We start from the raw sequence: 12,327 nt of genomic DNA on the forward strand, positions 1-12,327 counted from the left end.
GTCCACTGATAGGAAGACGAAATGGAATGAAAAGCGGCAGTCCACCTTTTTCCTCCAAAACATCCAGAACTTTTTATTAACCGATTTTCAGAAAACAAGCTCAATGCTAGCATAAATCCCTGGTGTTCCTTGTATGGACGGCATGTGGCTCACGATTTGGCATTGGGACGCACTTCAGTCCCGAAATTTGACCCTGGATTATTTTCTTTTGTGATAAAGACAAAGACAAATGTATCGACTGACGCATGAAAGAAAGAAAAAAGAACATTACCTCCGGCCACATGTCAAAGCTATTCAAAAGTTTCAGGCTACCTGCAACGCGTGTACTCATCGTGGAGCCGCACTGCGGTAAAAGAAAACCTTAATAGAGCGTAACAGGAAACCTCCCCCGACGCGCTTCAATGGAACGTCAGATGAAGGGCTGTAAAAGAGAAAAAAAAAAGGCGTGAGGGAGGAGAGGAGAAGTGTTCTGTTCTCAATGGCAAATCGGCAGACGAAAATTGTCACGGAACACGGCACCAACGATTGAGAGCAGTCATTCTGTCGTCGGGGCTATTCACTAACGACGTGGTCCGGCCGCCGTGTCCAAGGGGACCAGGCGTAGCCTGAACCGAGGCGATGCCTGACCGCAAAGCTCGCGTCTGCAACTGTGCTTCAGAATGGGCGCAGAGAGCGGCCATAGCGACAAGAGACAAGGACACTCGCCGTTTAAGCTCATTACGGGTGAGCCATTGTTTCCAGTAACGTCGTTGAACCTCTGTAATGCAGACGGTCTCGATGCTTATTGCCATCCCTTTTCTAATATTCTTTTCTTTTTTCTTTCGGTGTTATCGGTTTGGAAAGTTTTTCTTTTCACGAAGCGTTCAATCGATCATTACGGATGTGGTTCGGTACCTTATTGAACAGTTAACCTTGCCGTTTTGTATTTTTACTAACTTAACCAACAGTGATACGCTAGACGAATACACATGAGAACGGCTAAGTTGATGCGTTCGGAATTACCCGGCCTTGTTAATTTACGCCGTGATAGAATATTAATATCTGGAATCCTACATCCAAAAACCCCCACATAATTATACGATGGACGATGTATGGGAGGGCTCCGTAAATTTCTACCATCTGGTGTTCGTGCGTTTTTATTGCACAGTACACGGACCCATACCATTCCGCCTATATACATCGAAATGAAATCGCCATGACTGGGGTCGAACCCGCGAACTTCGACATGACACAGAAAAATAAGGAAACATTGGTTTGACGTGGCGTTCAGTATGGTGGCGCCCAAGTGTGGAATGTAAAATTTTGTATATGAAGATGGTCTAGTGATGCACTGCCTAGAGTGATTCCTTCTTGAGATAATAGGGTCTCTTTAGCGGGGGTGGTCTGCCGCATGGCAATGCTATAAGTAGGGCGGTATCGTACAGTTGTCGCGACGCAGCTATTTTTTTTTTTCAGGACATGTATGTTTTTTTTCAGGACATGTTTTTTCAGGACGCTCTCACAACGTAACCCTGCTTATCAGACAACTCGCGAAGCTAGAACGTCTTTGTATCGTTATACATTTACCACGAAGAGGTAATACCTCAGTGAAAACGGTACGGCAACACCGCTACTGCTACAATACCCAATATTCTGCATTTGTGCCCAATAACGGGTCTCCAGGACGACGCCACTTCTGTAGCTCTTCAGTCTTTTTTTTTTTTGCTATGCTTATTTTTGTTCTTCATTCCATATTACACATTTAAGATTTGAAATACAGGTGATGCGTCCTACATAGCACGTGTAATTTCGCGCATCAATATATCACCGACACACACACTTCATCACACTGTCTTGATGGTTCGTACTTAATAACGTGACGCCACATGAAGGCTCTGCGTTTTTGATGTCGGTCCTACTCAAAGAAGAAAACAGTCGTTTCTCGCTTCAAAGAAACCAGTAAAGTTACCAGCAATTTTTTGTATTCTTATTTGTTTTAGTCATCTTCTTTCAAGAGCTTACGTGCCTTTGTTGATGCTGGAACTGACTCAGAAGTGGTAGCGTCGCGACAAGAAACTATTGCGCTGAAACCAAAGTAATTAACAAAATACAGCCCCTGGGCAACAGCCGCCCGACGAAAACACACATGTAGTGGCCGTAGCTGAGCTGTGAGACACGCCATAATGGTCGAACGAAGCCGAATATTTGAAGATTGTAGTCAGCTGACACACAGCTGGAACAACAATTGCGAGTGAATCATCCGTTTTTTTTGTGTGTGTGTGTGTGTCTTTCCATCTTTATGGCATGTATAAGGCCAATTGACCAAGCGTTCGTTCGTTGTATACGCAAATAACGATGAAATAACGGTACGGCATTACCGTAACGTCCACGTAACGTCCATGTAAGCGCTTGCGTGAAGGCTCCCTTGCGTCAGAGAAAATCTGCAATGTTTTTGTGGTTGAACTTCTCGTTAACGATGCACGAGCGTGTTCTGACGTTAATAGAAGGCGTGGGTGCGTTCATAAGCGTGTTGTGTCGTTCTGACGATGTCGCTAATATATCGTTAACGACATACATATAAGAGTGACTTTTACATAACCGGGAATAAACGAGCCGCCAGCACTCATGATGCTAACTGCTATACCACACAGTAAAGGTTTCTCAGGAGAAAAGAAGTAATGCAGGGACAACGGCTCAGCGGTCACAAGAGAGAAGAAAAGAAAAGAAGATTGACGTATACATTGATTCCTTTGGAGCTATTAAGGAGCTGAAGCATGATACAGCTACTTGCGTAAAATTGCATTGTATTCAAGACCATGCTGCGAACTCACACGACAATGCTGCTGACCAGTAGGCGCACTGCCCTCCAGACATGGACCTTCCAGCCATTCCCCTTCCACCTGAGCCCCAAAACTTACTCCATACCCGTAAAAATGCTCTCCGGCAGGATACACATGCTCTCATTCCACCGTGTGTCTGCTCTCTCCCCCCTCACCTGACTAGGGCGGAGAAAGTTGTGCTTAGGAGGCCTCGGACAGGGGTGGTCCTTACACCGGCCGTTATATCATCATGGAACTGGTCACATTTACGAGTTGGTGATATGTGTCTGTATTGTCCAACTGCAGCGATGCAAGCAGATGCATACCCCCTTGTATGGACATGTAAAGGGTTGCAGACAGAACGCTCCCGTCACCTCCTTCAAGCCGACCTTCGCTACAGCAACACGGCCAGTTACGACCGCTTGATACACGACAACACATTCCACAAGACACTGCTTCACTTCATACACAACACCGGCCTAACGGCGCACATTTAACAAACGCACTCGCAAAATATTATGCCTTAAAGGCATGTCTTTGTGGCAAATTAAAAAAACAGACGGCCTGACTGCCCTCGAAAACTGTGAACGAGAGCTCTTTAGGAGGAGCCCCGTAATCACAAACATACTTGATACGGGGAAGGCGAATGAGAGCGAAAGCAATGCCAGAAATTATCTGTTGAATTTCTGGGATAGAAAGGCGAGAGCGGAAGGACCTCGGTACTCTCAGGGTAAGAGGTCTCCGATGAGAGTTAACGCGGCGACCTTACTTTGCGGGCCCGCGCAGTGCAACGCGGCGGCCCAATTTGGAGCCCCGGACTCTCGAAAGTGCGATAAGGTACAGTTGCATAACTTAAACTCGCGCAGTCCGAGAATCAAAGAAAAGCGAAAAGAAAAGCCGACGACGGGGACACCCTTAGCCTCTGGAACAGCCTTCGGCGTTATCTCCGCTGCGTCGTGTGTCGGCTTTATAGGACTCGTCGCAGAGCCTGCGGATCGTGCCATGGTCTCGCTCGCCCTTGCGCAGCCTGTTTGCACTCGCACAAAACAAGGCCGTTTCGAATCGCCCCCTTCTTTGCAGATACGTCACTGGCGGATTGCGAGTCATGCATCCGGTGCCGGAACCACCCGCTCCCGCTTGCGTAGGCATCGCATGCTTTTGATTACAAGTCGCTCGATAAGCCTCTTGGCGAGCGTCTTGTATCGAGGGCTTCTCTCAGTGGCCCACAGATATGGTGAATATATGCTGCGCTGCTCACGAGAACGAGGTTGCACTGCTAGATGCGCGGTCGCAGCAACTTCGAAGGCTTCGGAACCGATCGCGGGCTTATCCCCGTATCCTTAGGGCGTCCCTTCCCTAGAGAATTTCGATGGCAGATGCACCCTTCGTCAAAAGTGTTCGTTGCATATGGACGTTAGCCGGAATCATTTCCCGAGTACCGCTGAGTCATTTTAAGTCAAACGGTGGCGCTTTGCTCCGCTCGGTGAAGTGAAGTGTCAGAACACTGGGTTATACTTGCGGGAACGTTAGATAGTTGCAGGGGGGCGAGCTATCCCGAACTGTTCATCTTAAGCTGCGAGTGCAGCGTCGTAGTTGCTTTGGAAGTGCAAGAAAAAAACTGTGACTCACAGGCACTCTTTTTTGTACCTACTATTAATTACATGAAATGTGTAGTAGGAAAATAATGAATGCCACATGTTCGGAACATATATGTAGAGTGGCATTACAAAGCAGGATAAATTATCAACTCAATGTGTTTACGGCATGCCATGTACACTCGGGAGTTGATAATGCAAAGGTAACGAATTGAAGAACTGAACACATGGAGTTAACAGACTACAGATTTAAATGTATTAGTACACCTCTTCTGGCCGCTGCCTACGTGTTTTTTCACTTTCGTTCCCATCTTCTTTTTTTCCATTCCCTCTACCCTTAGTGCGGGGTCGCAAACCGCATTCTACAATTCTGGTTGACCACCCTCCTTTCCGTAATATTATTTTCTCTCTCTCTCTCTCTAGCGCCTCATGTAGTGAGCTCGAGGACGCAGATTCGACGCCTGATGCCAGATGCCACAGTGGCCGTACATATTATATATATATATATATATATATATATATATATATATATATATATATATATATATATATATATATATATATATATGAATAGTTTTGAAATGCAGAGAAACGGGAGGAAAGGAGAGGAATTGACGAATCTTGCGCTCCTCCGCGCAATGCTCGACACGGATAATCTGGAGAGTTCTGAAGACAAATCTAGTTGCTTCTAGGTTGATTAAATGTTGTTGCCTGGCTTTAGCTACTGGTGACGCTAGCTTCTTTCTACGTTGATTCTCTGTGCAGATAGGTTCGAGCATTAAAATGACCATTATTCCAGTTTAATCCTTCATCGCGCATTCAATCAGTCATCGTCCACTGGTACACTTGCGCATGATTGGAAAATCGGCAAGGTGTTACCCATCTTCAAATCAGGAAATAAAAGTGATGCAAATAACTATCGCCCCATATCCCTCACGAGCATTCCTTGTAAAATACTTGAACATATCATTGCATCTAACATTGCCCTTCGCTTAGAAGATAACCATTACTTTTTTCTCCAACAACATGGCTTTAGGAAGGGTCTCTCTTGTGAAACCCAGCTACTAGAATTCACTCATGATCTTCACTTTATTATGGATGGTAACACATAGACAGACTGCATTTATGCCGATTTTTCCCAAGCATTTGATCGAGTTCTACATTGTAGTTTAATTACTAAACTGTCTTCCCTAAATCTTGATTTTGTGATTATATCTTGGCTCCAAAACTTTCTGTCGTCACGTAATCAGTTTACATGGATCAGTAATACTTCATCTCCACTATCTGACGTTACTTCTGGAGTTCCTCAGGGCAGCGTCCTGGGTCCATTATTATTCCTCATCTACATCATTGACCTTCCATCTCATATCAAAACAAACATCCGACTGTTCACCGATGATTGCATTATATACCACAAAATTATAAGAGTCCCGCAGATCATCAGGCACTGCAACAGGATCTCGACTTGATTACAATCTGGTGCTCGAAGTGGCAGATTACAGTTAACACTGATAAATGCAAGCTAATGACGTCCAACCGAAAGCAGTCAAACTCAATCTACACATACTCTCTTAACAATAAAACGATATTGGCAACGAACCGTTACAAGTGCCTTGGCATTAAATTCACTCCAAATCTATTGTAGTCAACGCACATCGAAAAAATTACTGCCACAGCATCACGCACCTTCGGATACTTAAACGTAACCTTCATATGGCGCCGTCCATTATACGTGAATTAGCATATCAAACATTTGTTCGCCCACAACTAGAGTATGCATCATCCATTTGGTCACCTCACCAAGCCTATTGATCATTGACTTACTCGAATCGGTGCAAAACCACGCCGCACGTTTTATAGCGCGTAACTACAATGACTATTCCGGTGTAACAGAAGTAAAGGCTTCGTTGTCCTCATCATCCCTGGCATTGCGCAGGAAGATAACCATCATTGTGTTTATTTCATAAAGTCATCTACAGCATACAAGTGAATACCTTGCCACTATGGAAACCCCATCGCACGTCTCACAGGCTCCACAATCAGCATTTTTTTCTCGTCTTTTCGGCCGCACCCAAGCCTTTAACGCATCTGCGCTAGCGTGTGCCATTGCTCGTTCGAATGATCTTCCTGATGATGTGTGCATTCGCGATCACGTGAAATTTAAGAATAAAATACTAACTATTTACGATTGTCTTTCCTAAACATATTTTTCGTACTGAAATTCATTCATTGTAGAAAAAATTTAAGTGTGTATAACACAAATTTCATATTATTTGTGCATGTTATTGCTCATGCTTAGTTTTTGTATACTTGGCTTTTTAATTCATTTTGTTTGTTCCGTGTTTCTTGATAAAAAAAAAGTATTGTATAGTCTCCCTCACAAAGTACTCCTACACGGGACCCCTGAGGTACTCGTAAATAAATTTAAAACTAAAATAAAATAAAGACAAGACGGTCGCAGACATGTCGAAACACCAGAGACCGGAACTCGCACTGAGACCAAGCGTTCGCGTCTCTAATAAATCTACTGGCACGCCGTTGTTGGCGTAGGCCATCCATCGCTTCGGGTTCTCGTCGCAGTCACCGCTGCCTTTCCCGTTCCCCGGTATCTCTCTGCTCGCAGCCGTCACGCTTAGCAGCCATTTGTTGGGCTAACTGTGGTCTACTACATTTTTAGTGGGCCAGTAGTGAGTAGTCAGACTAAGCTAATTACTGCGGTGCACACGCGTTTACTAGTGGGGATCATCTTCTCGTAGGTATACACAGTGGGACATACCCTTTCAGAAGATAGTTTTCTGTGATGAACTCACAAGGAACGACTCGCTAAAAAACTTCGCTGTTGCAAAACACACGTTCGAGAACACCACGGGAGCAAAACATTTGCATTCCTTGACTGTGTGCGTGCCTCAAATTCATCATGGTTTTGAACATGTAGAACCATACACTTTTGTTCATATATACACTGACAAATATGAGCTTCTTTTTAGGGGCGAAGCTCCTTAAGGCGTGGGCTGTGCGTCCCCTGTATATAGCCACCTCTCGTTTAGTTCTTGCAGTGTCCACTAGATGGCGGTACCATCTCACGTATGTCGCCTCCTCTCGTTTAGTTCTTGCAGTGTTCACTAGATGGCGGCACCGTCTCCTGCATGTAGCCACCTCTCGTTTAGTTCTTTCAGCGCTCACTAGATGGCGGGACCTGTAGCTGATGATGAAAAGATGCAAGATGTTATAAACTAGATGGTGGTACTTGTAGTTGATGATGAAAGATGCGAGATGTTATAAAATAGGAATGATGTCACATATGGCACGTGTCATTGGTGGAAGGCAATCGTTCGATTTAGTGCGGCGACGTACGCTAGGGGGAGCATTGTAATAAAATCGAGTAGGCAAAATGTACGGAAGATTCATGGTTTACCAGGTTTTCCTCCAGAGCTTCGCCCACTCATCATCATTCACTTCGTGGATATGGCGGCACTTTTTTTATTTTTGGACATCGCGTAAACGGCATACAGAAAAGAACTCCCCTATTGAGGAGGTGGGCTAGAGCTTGTAGCACTGTGAAATCGCAGTGTGTATTTTCTTTTTCTTCATTTGAAACACGTCTTTTTTTCCTGCAATACTGTTCTTGAGCACGAAAGCAAACTGTCCTCACAGGTGAATGCAAAAACATGACCCTACAACTGTGAATGTCCCCCTTGTTTGTTCATATAGCTTTACTCTTTATTTAGGTTTAATCATCTCGATGTTCTGGAATGTCCTGTCTTTGTTGCACAATTTTTGCATTGTACATAACTGCATACGTAAATAAGCTCTTTTCGCTGTATATGACAGCTTGCATTGTACGTGCGCATTGATCATCACTGTCCATTTTTCTGTGTGCACATAAGCTATGCAAGATATATCCGGAAATGACATTCTCTTAAAAGAACACTCCACATGCGCTATGTTATTGTTATAGTTTCCCTCCCATTAGCGAACTTCTTAAGAAACTATGCGTACATGCACCGGTAATACTATACAACCACCACTTAGAGCATTTTCGCCGGTCACCACGAGGGGGCGGCCACCGTGTAATACATTCGGCCTCATGTTAAGCATAAAAAAGCCATGCTCATCAATCTACTGTGGTTGATTGATTTGTGGGGTTTAACGTCCCAAAACAACCATATGATTATGAGGGACGCCTTAGTGGGGGGCTCCGGAAATTTCGACCACCTGGGGTTCTTTAACGTGCACCCAAATCTGAGCACACGGGCCTACAACATTTCCGCCTCCATCGGAAATGCAGCCGCCGCAGCCGGGATTTGATCCCGCGACCTGCGGATCAGCAGCCGAGTACCTTAGCCACTAGACCACCGTGGCGGGGCAATCCACTGTGGTGGCCATGAATAACGCTGTATTTTAGCCAGCCCACTGCGGAAGGAAGCAGTTCACATGTTGTTGTACAGGACGGGGTTGTTTGTTTATTTTACTATTCTTTGTTCCATTTCCTCGTTGTTTCACATCTGTGTGCCTCAGTGGAACAGTGGCTAGGGTGCTATAGGCCGAAGGTCCCGGGTTCGACCCCAGCCGCGGTGGCCGTTTTTCGATGGAACCGAAACGGTAGAGGCCTGTGTACTGTGCGATGTCATTGGGCGTTCGAAAAAAAAAAAACCAGATGGTCAATATTTCCTGAGGTCCCGCTTACGGCGTACAGTGTCATGGTTTTGGGCAAGTAAAGCCCAACATATCATTATGGCTTTACGTCTCATAGCTATTCTTCCGAGTGAGCAGTGAACTGTCCCCTTCTGGGCGAGCAGTGAAAATGACTGCCAGATCGCCAAGCCGACTCGAGGATAGCTTGAACGCAGCACCTTCAATCAACCAGTGTTTATTCAATGAACTGAATACAAAAGAGGTTACAAGATATTTGGACCAATAGCCTTTGTGGCAAGTTAGCGGTCCAATCTAGTACATGAATATTTTTCAGATGTCTGGAGCAGAGAAGCACATGATATGATAATGAATTTTTATACAAGTTCAATGATTGAATAGCTTTAAAGGTACATTTTAAAGAATGAAACGTACATGACAATAAATACGAAATTGCTTCTAAGTCCTAAGTACAAAAGTAATAAAAAAGAACTAATGGCGTACAATGTGTAAAAAGTACAAAAGACAGGGCACCCGAAAAGAATGCGCAGAATTTCTGCATAACGCAGCACCTAATTGCACGCAGCACCTTATTGCAGCTTATTGGCGATCAAGACGTGCGAGCCGCTATGCCCTTCAGCTGGTTAGTTTCCTATGCACGTATAAGCTCGCCTCCTCGTGTAGAAGAGCGCGCGAGCTCCCGTGTTTTCCTGGACGATTGCCCGACGCTCGTGCTACGTGCTGGTGGGCACGACCGGACATAGCGTGGCCGGAATATGCCGCCGCAAACAACGAGACACGCGATGCGATAGCGCTAAACGGAGTCCGGCGAACAGATACGAGCGCAGGAATCGCCCTTCACGACGAGGTATTCGGACTGTTGAAATGGAGGAGAAGTGCACCGCTTAGAGAGAGGCTAAAATGAAGAAAGGAATATCCTTTAGATAGACATAAAGGTGAACTAGTAGGTATGGTATGGTATGGTATGGTATGGTATGGTATGGTGTGGTATGGTATGGTATGGTATGGTATGGTATGGTATGGTATGGTATGGTATAATAGTATGGCGTAGTACGGTTTGGTATGGTATGATATTGTAGGGTATGATACGGTATGGTACGGTACATTGGAGCGAAACTTAACTCGGTCCGCAGCTAAGAAAAGAGCTGATGTGAGGCGCCCACTCTCTTGGACAAGTAAGCTAAGAAGCGAAGCCTAACTGGCACATTCGTAGGCCTTGTGGACAGCACTGAGTGTATATGAAGCGAGTCACTGACCCACTGTGTAGTATCTATTGTCATCATCATAGTTCTTTGGTACAGATTCATCATTTTAGGAGGCAAGGCACGGATAAACGGAAATGGGAGAGAAAGGTTTCCATTTGGCCTTGTCGGTACAACATCATCATCATCAGCAGCAGCGTCACTACATCCACTCCAGGGCCAAAGCATCTGCCGTGCTCCGCTGATCAACCTGGTCTTGCGTTTTCTGCCACCACGTTATACGCAGCTGCAAACTTGTTAATCTCAGCGGCCCACCTAACTTTCTGTCTCCCCCTCGGGCGCTTGCCATCGCTGGGGATCCAGTCAGTTACGCTTAATGACCAGCGGTTATCCTGCCTACGCGCTAGGTGCCTGGCCCATGTACAAGGTTTCTTCTTGATTTCAACCATGATATCCTTAACCCCGGCGTGTTTCATGGCCTTCCGGTACCGGCGTGGGCGCGGCGAGTAACTGCGGCACAGACCCCTGCGGGGGTATCTGGTTGGATCCTCGAGGACCAAATAAAGTTTATTTTACATTCACCCTGACCCACTGTGCTCTCTACTTGTCCCTTAATGCCACACCTATCATTCTCCTTTCCGTGGCTCACTGCTTAGTCCTCAATTTAAGCAGAATTTTATTTGTAGGCTTCTGCTCCGAATAGGTAAGTATCGGTAAGATGGAGCTGTTATACACCTTCCTTCAGAGAGATAGTGGTAAACTGCTATTTATGATTTCAGAATTTGCCGAATGTGATCCACGCCATTTTTATTCTACCAGTTATTTCACTCTCCTGATTCGGCTCTGTGTTTACTACCCGTACCAAGTAGACGTATTATTTTACAACTTCGAATGTCTCGCCACCTATCGCAAAGCACTGTTCGCTGCCGAGACGATTTCACATTACTTCAGTTTAATGCATAATAATTTTCAGACCTGCTCCTCTGCTTTCCATGTCTACGGTTCACTAATCATGAGATGCAGTTAGTCCCCTGAAGCACTCATCAATGCAATGTCATCAGCGAATAGCTGGTGACTAAGATACTCTCCTTTAACTTATTCTGACTCTTCCCAATGTGGGGTCCTGAAAACCTCCTGTAAACACGTGCCAAGTAGCATTGGATAGATCGCGTCTCCCACGGCCTCACATCACTCGTTATTGTAATTCTGTCGCTTTCGTTATGGAGGAATATGGTGGCTGTAGATCCACTGTAGATTTCTTACAGTATTTTTATATCGGCTTCGTCGTTGCCCTGATTCCGTAAAGCCTGCATGACTGCTGATATCTCAACCAAATCTAGCTTGTCTTCTCGTAATCTATGAAGGCTATGTATAGAGGTAGGTTGTATTCTGCGTATTTTTTCATCACCTGATTAGTAGCATCAATATGGTCTATTGTTGAGTAGCCTGCACGAAATCTTGCTTGATCCTTTGGTTGACTGCACTCTAATGTCATCCTAATTCTATTAGCTATTATTTTTGTAAAAAGCTTGTATACAAAAGACAGTAAGCTGATCAGTAATTTTTCAGCTCCTTGACGTCCCCTTTCTCATGAATTAAGATGATATTGGCCTTATTTCAAGATTCTGGTACTCTTCCAGTCGGAAGGCACTATGTATACAAGGTGGCTAGTTTTTCTTACACAATCTCTTCACCATCTTTCAACAGGTCTGTTGTTACCTTATCCTCACCAGTGACAATGACTGCACAACATAGTCCTAATATATGTAGTGAGGCGCTCCGTATACTTGCACACATGCAAAATAACCTTTTTATTGAAATTCAGCGCTTCGTTTGTCTCCCTATGCCTCTCTTTCTTTGCAGTGGTCTTTGACAGCACTGTTTCTTTCAAAACCAGAAAAGACAATACAAACGCTGTTTATGCGTCTTGGCTAGGAAATGAAACAATTTTAGAGAGAATGATTTAGTGTTCTATACGAAGTTATGTGTTAGCTCACATTGTGTGGCTGAAGCTTAGACATAAATGTATGCACGTGAATGTTTCATTGCGAAGTCAACTTCTGCAAGAATACTGTTCGT

Source organism: Rhipicephalus microplus, chromosome 5 (genome assembly GCF_043290135.1).
Source record: "Rhipicephalus microplus isolate Deutch F79 chromosome 5, USDA_Rmic, whole genome shotgun sequence".
Taxonomy (NCBI): Eukaryota; Metazoa; Arthropoda; class Arachnida; order Ixodida; family Ixodidae; genus Rhipicephalus; species Rhipicephalus microplus.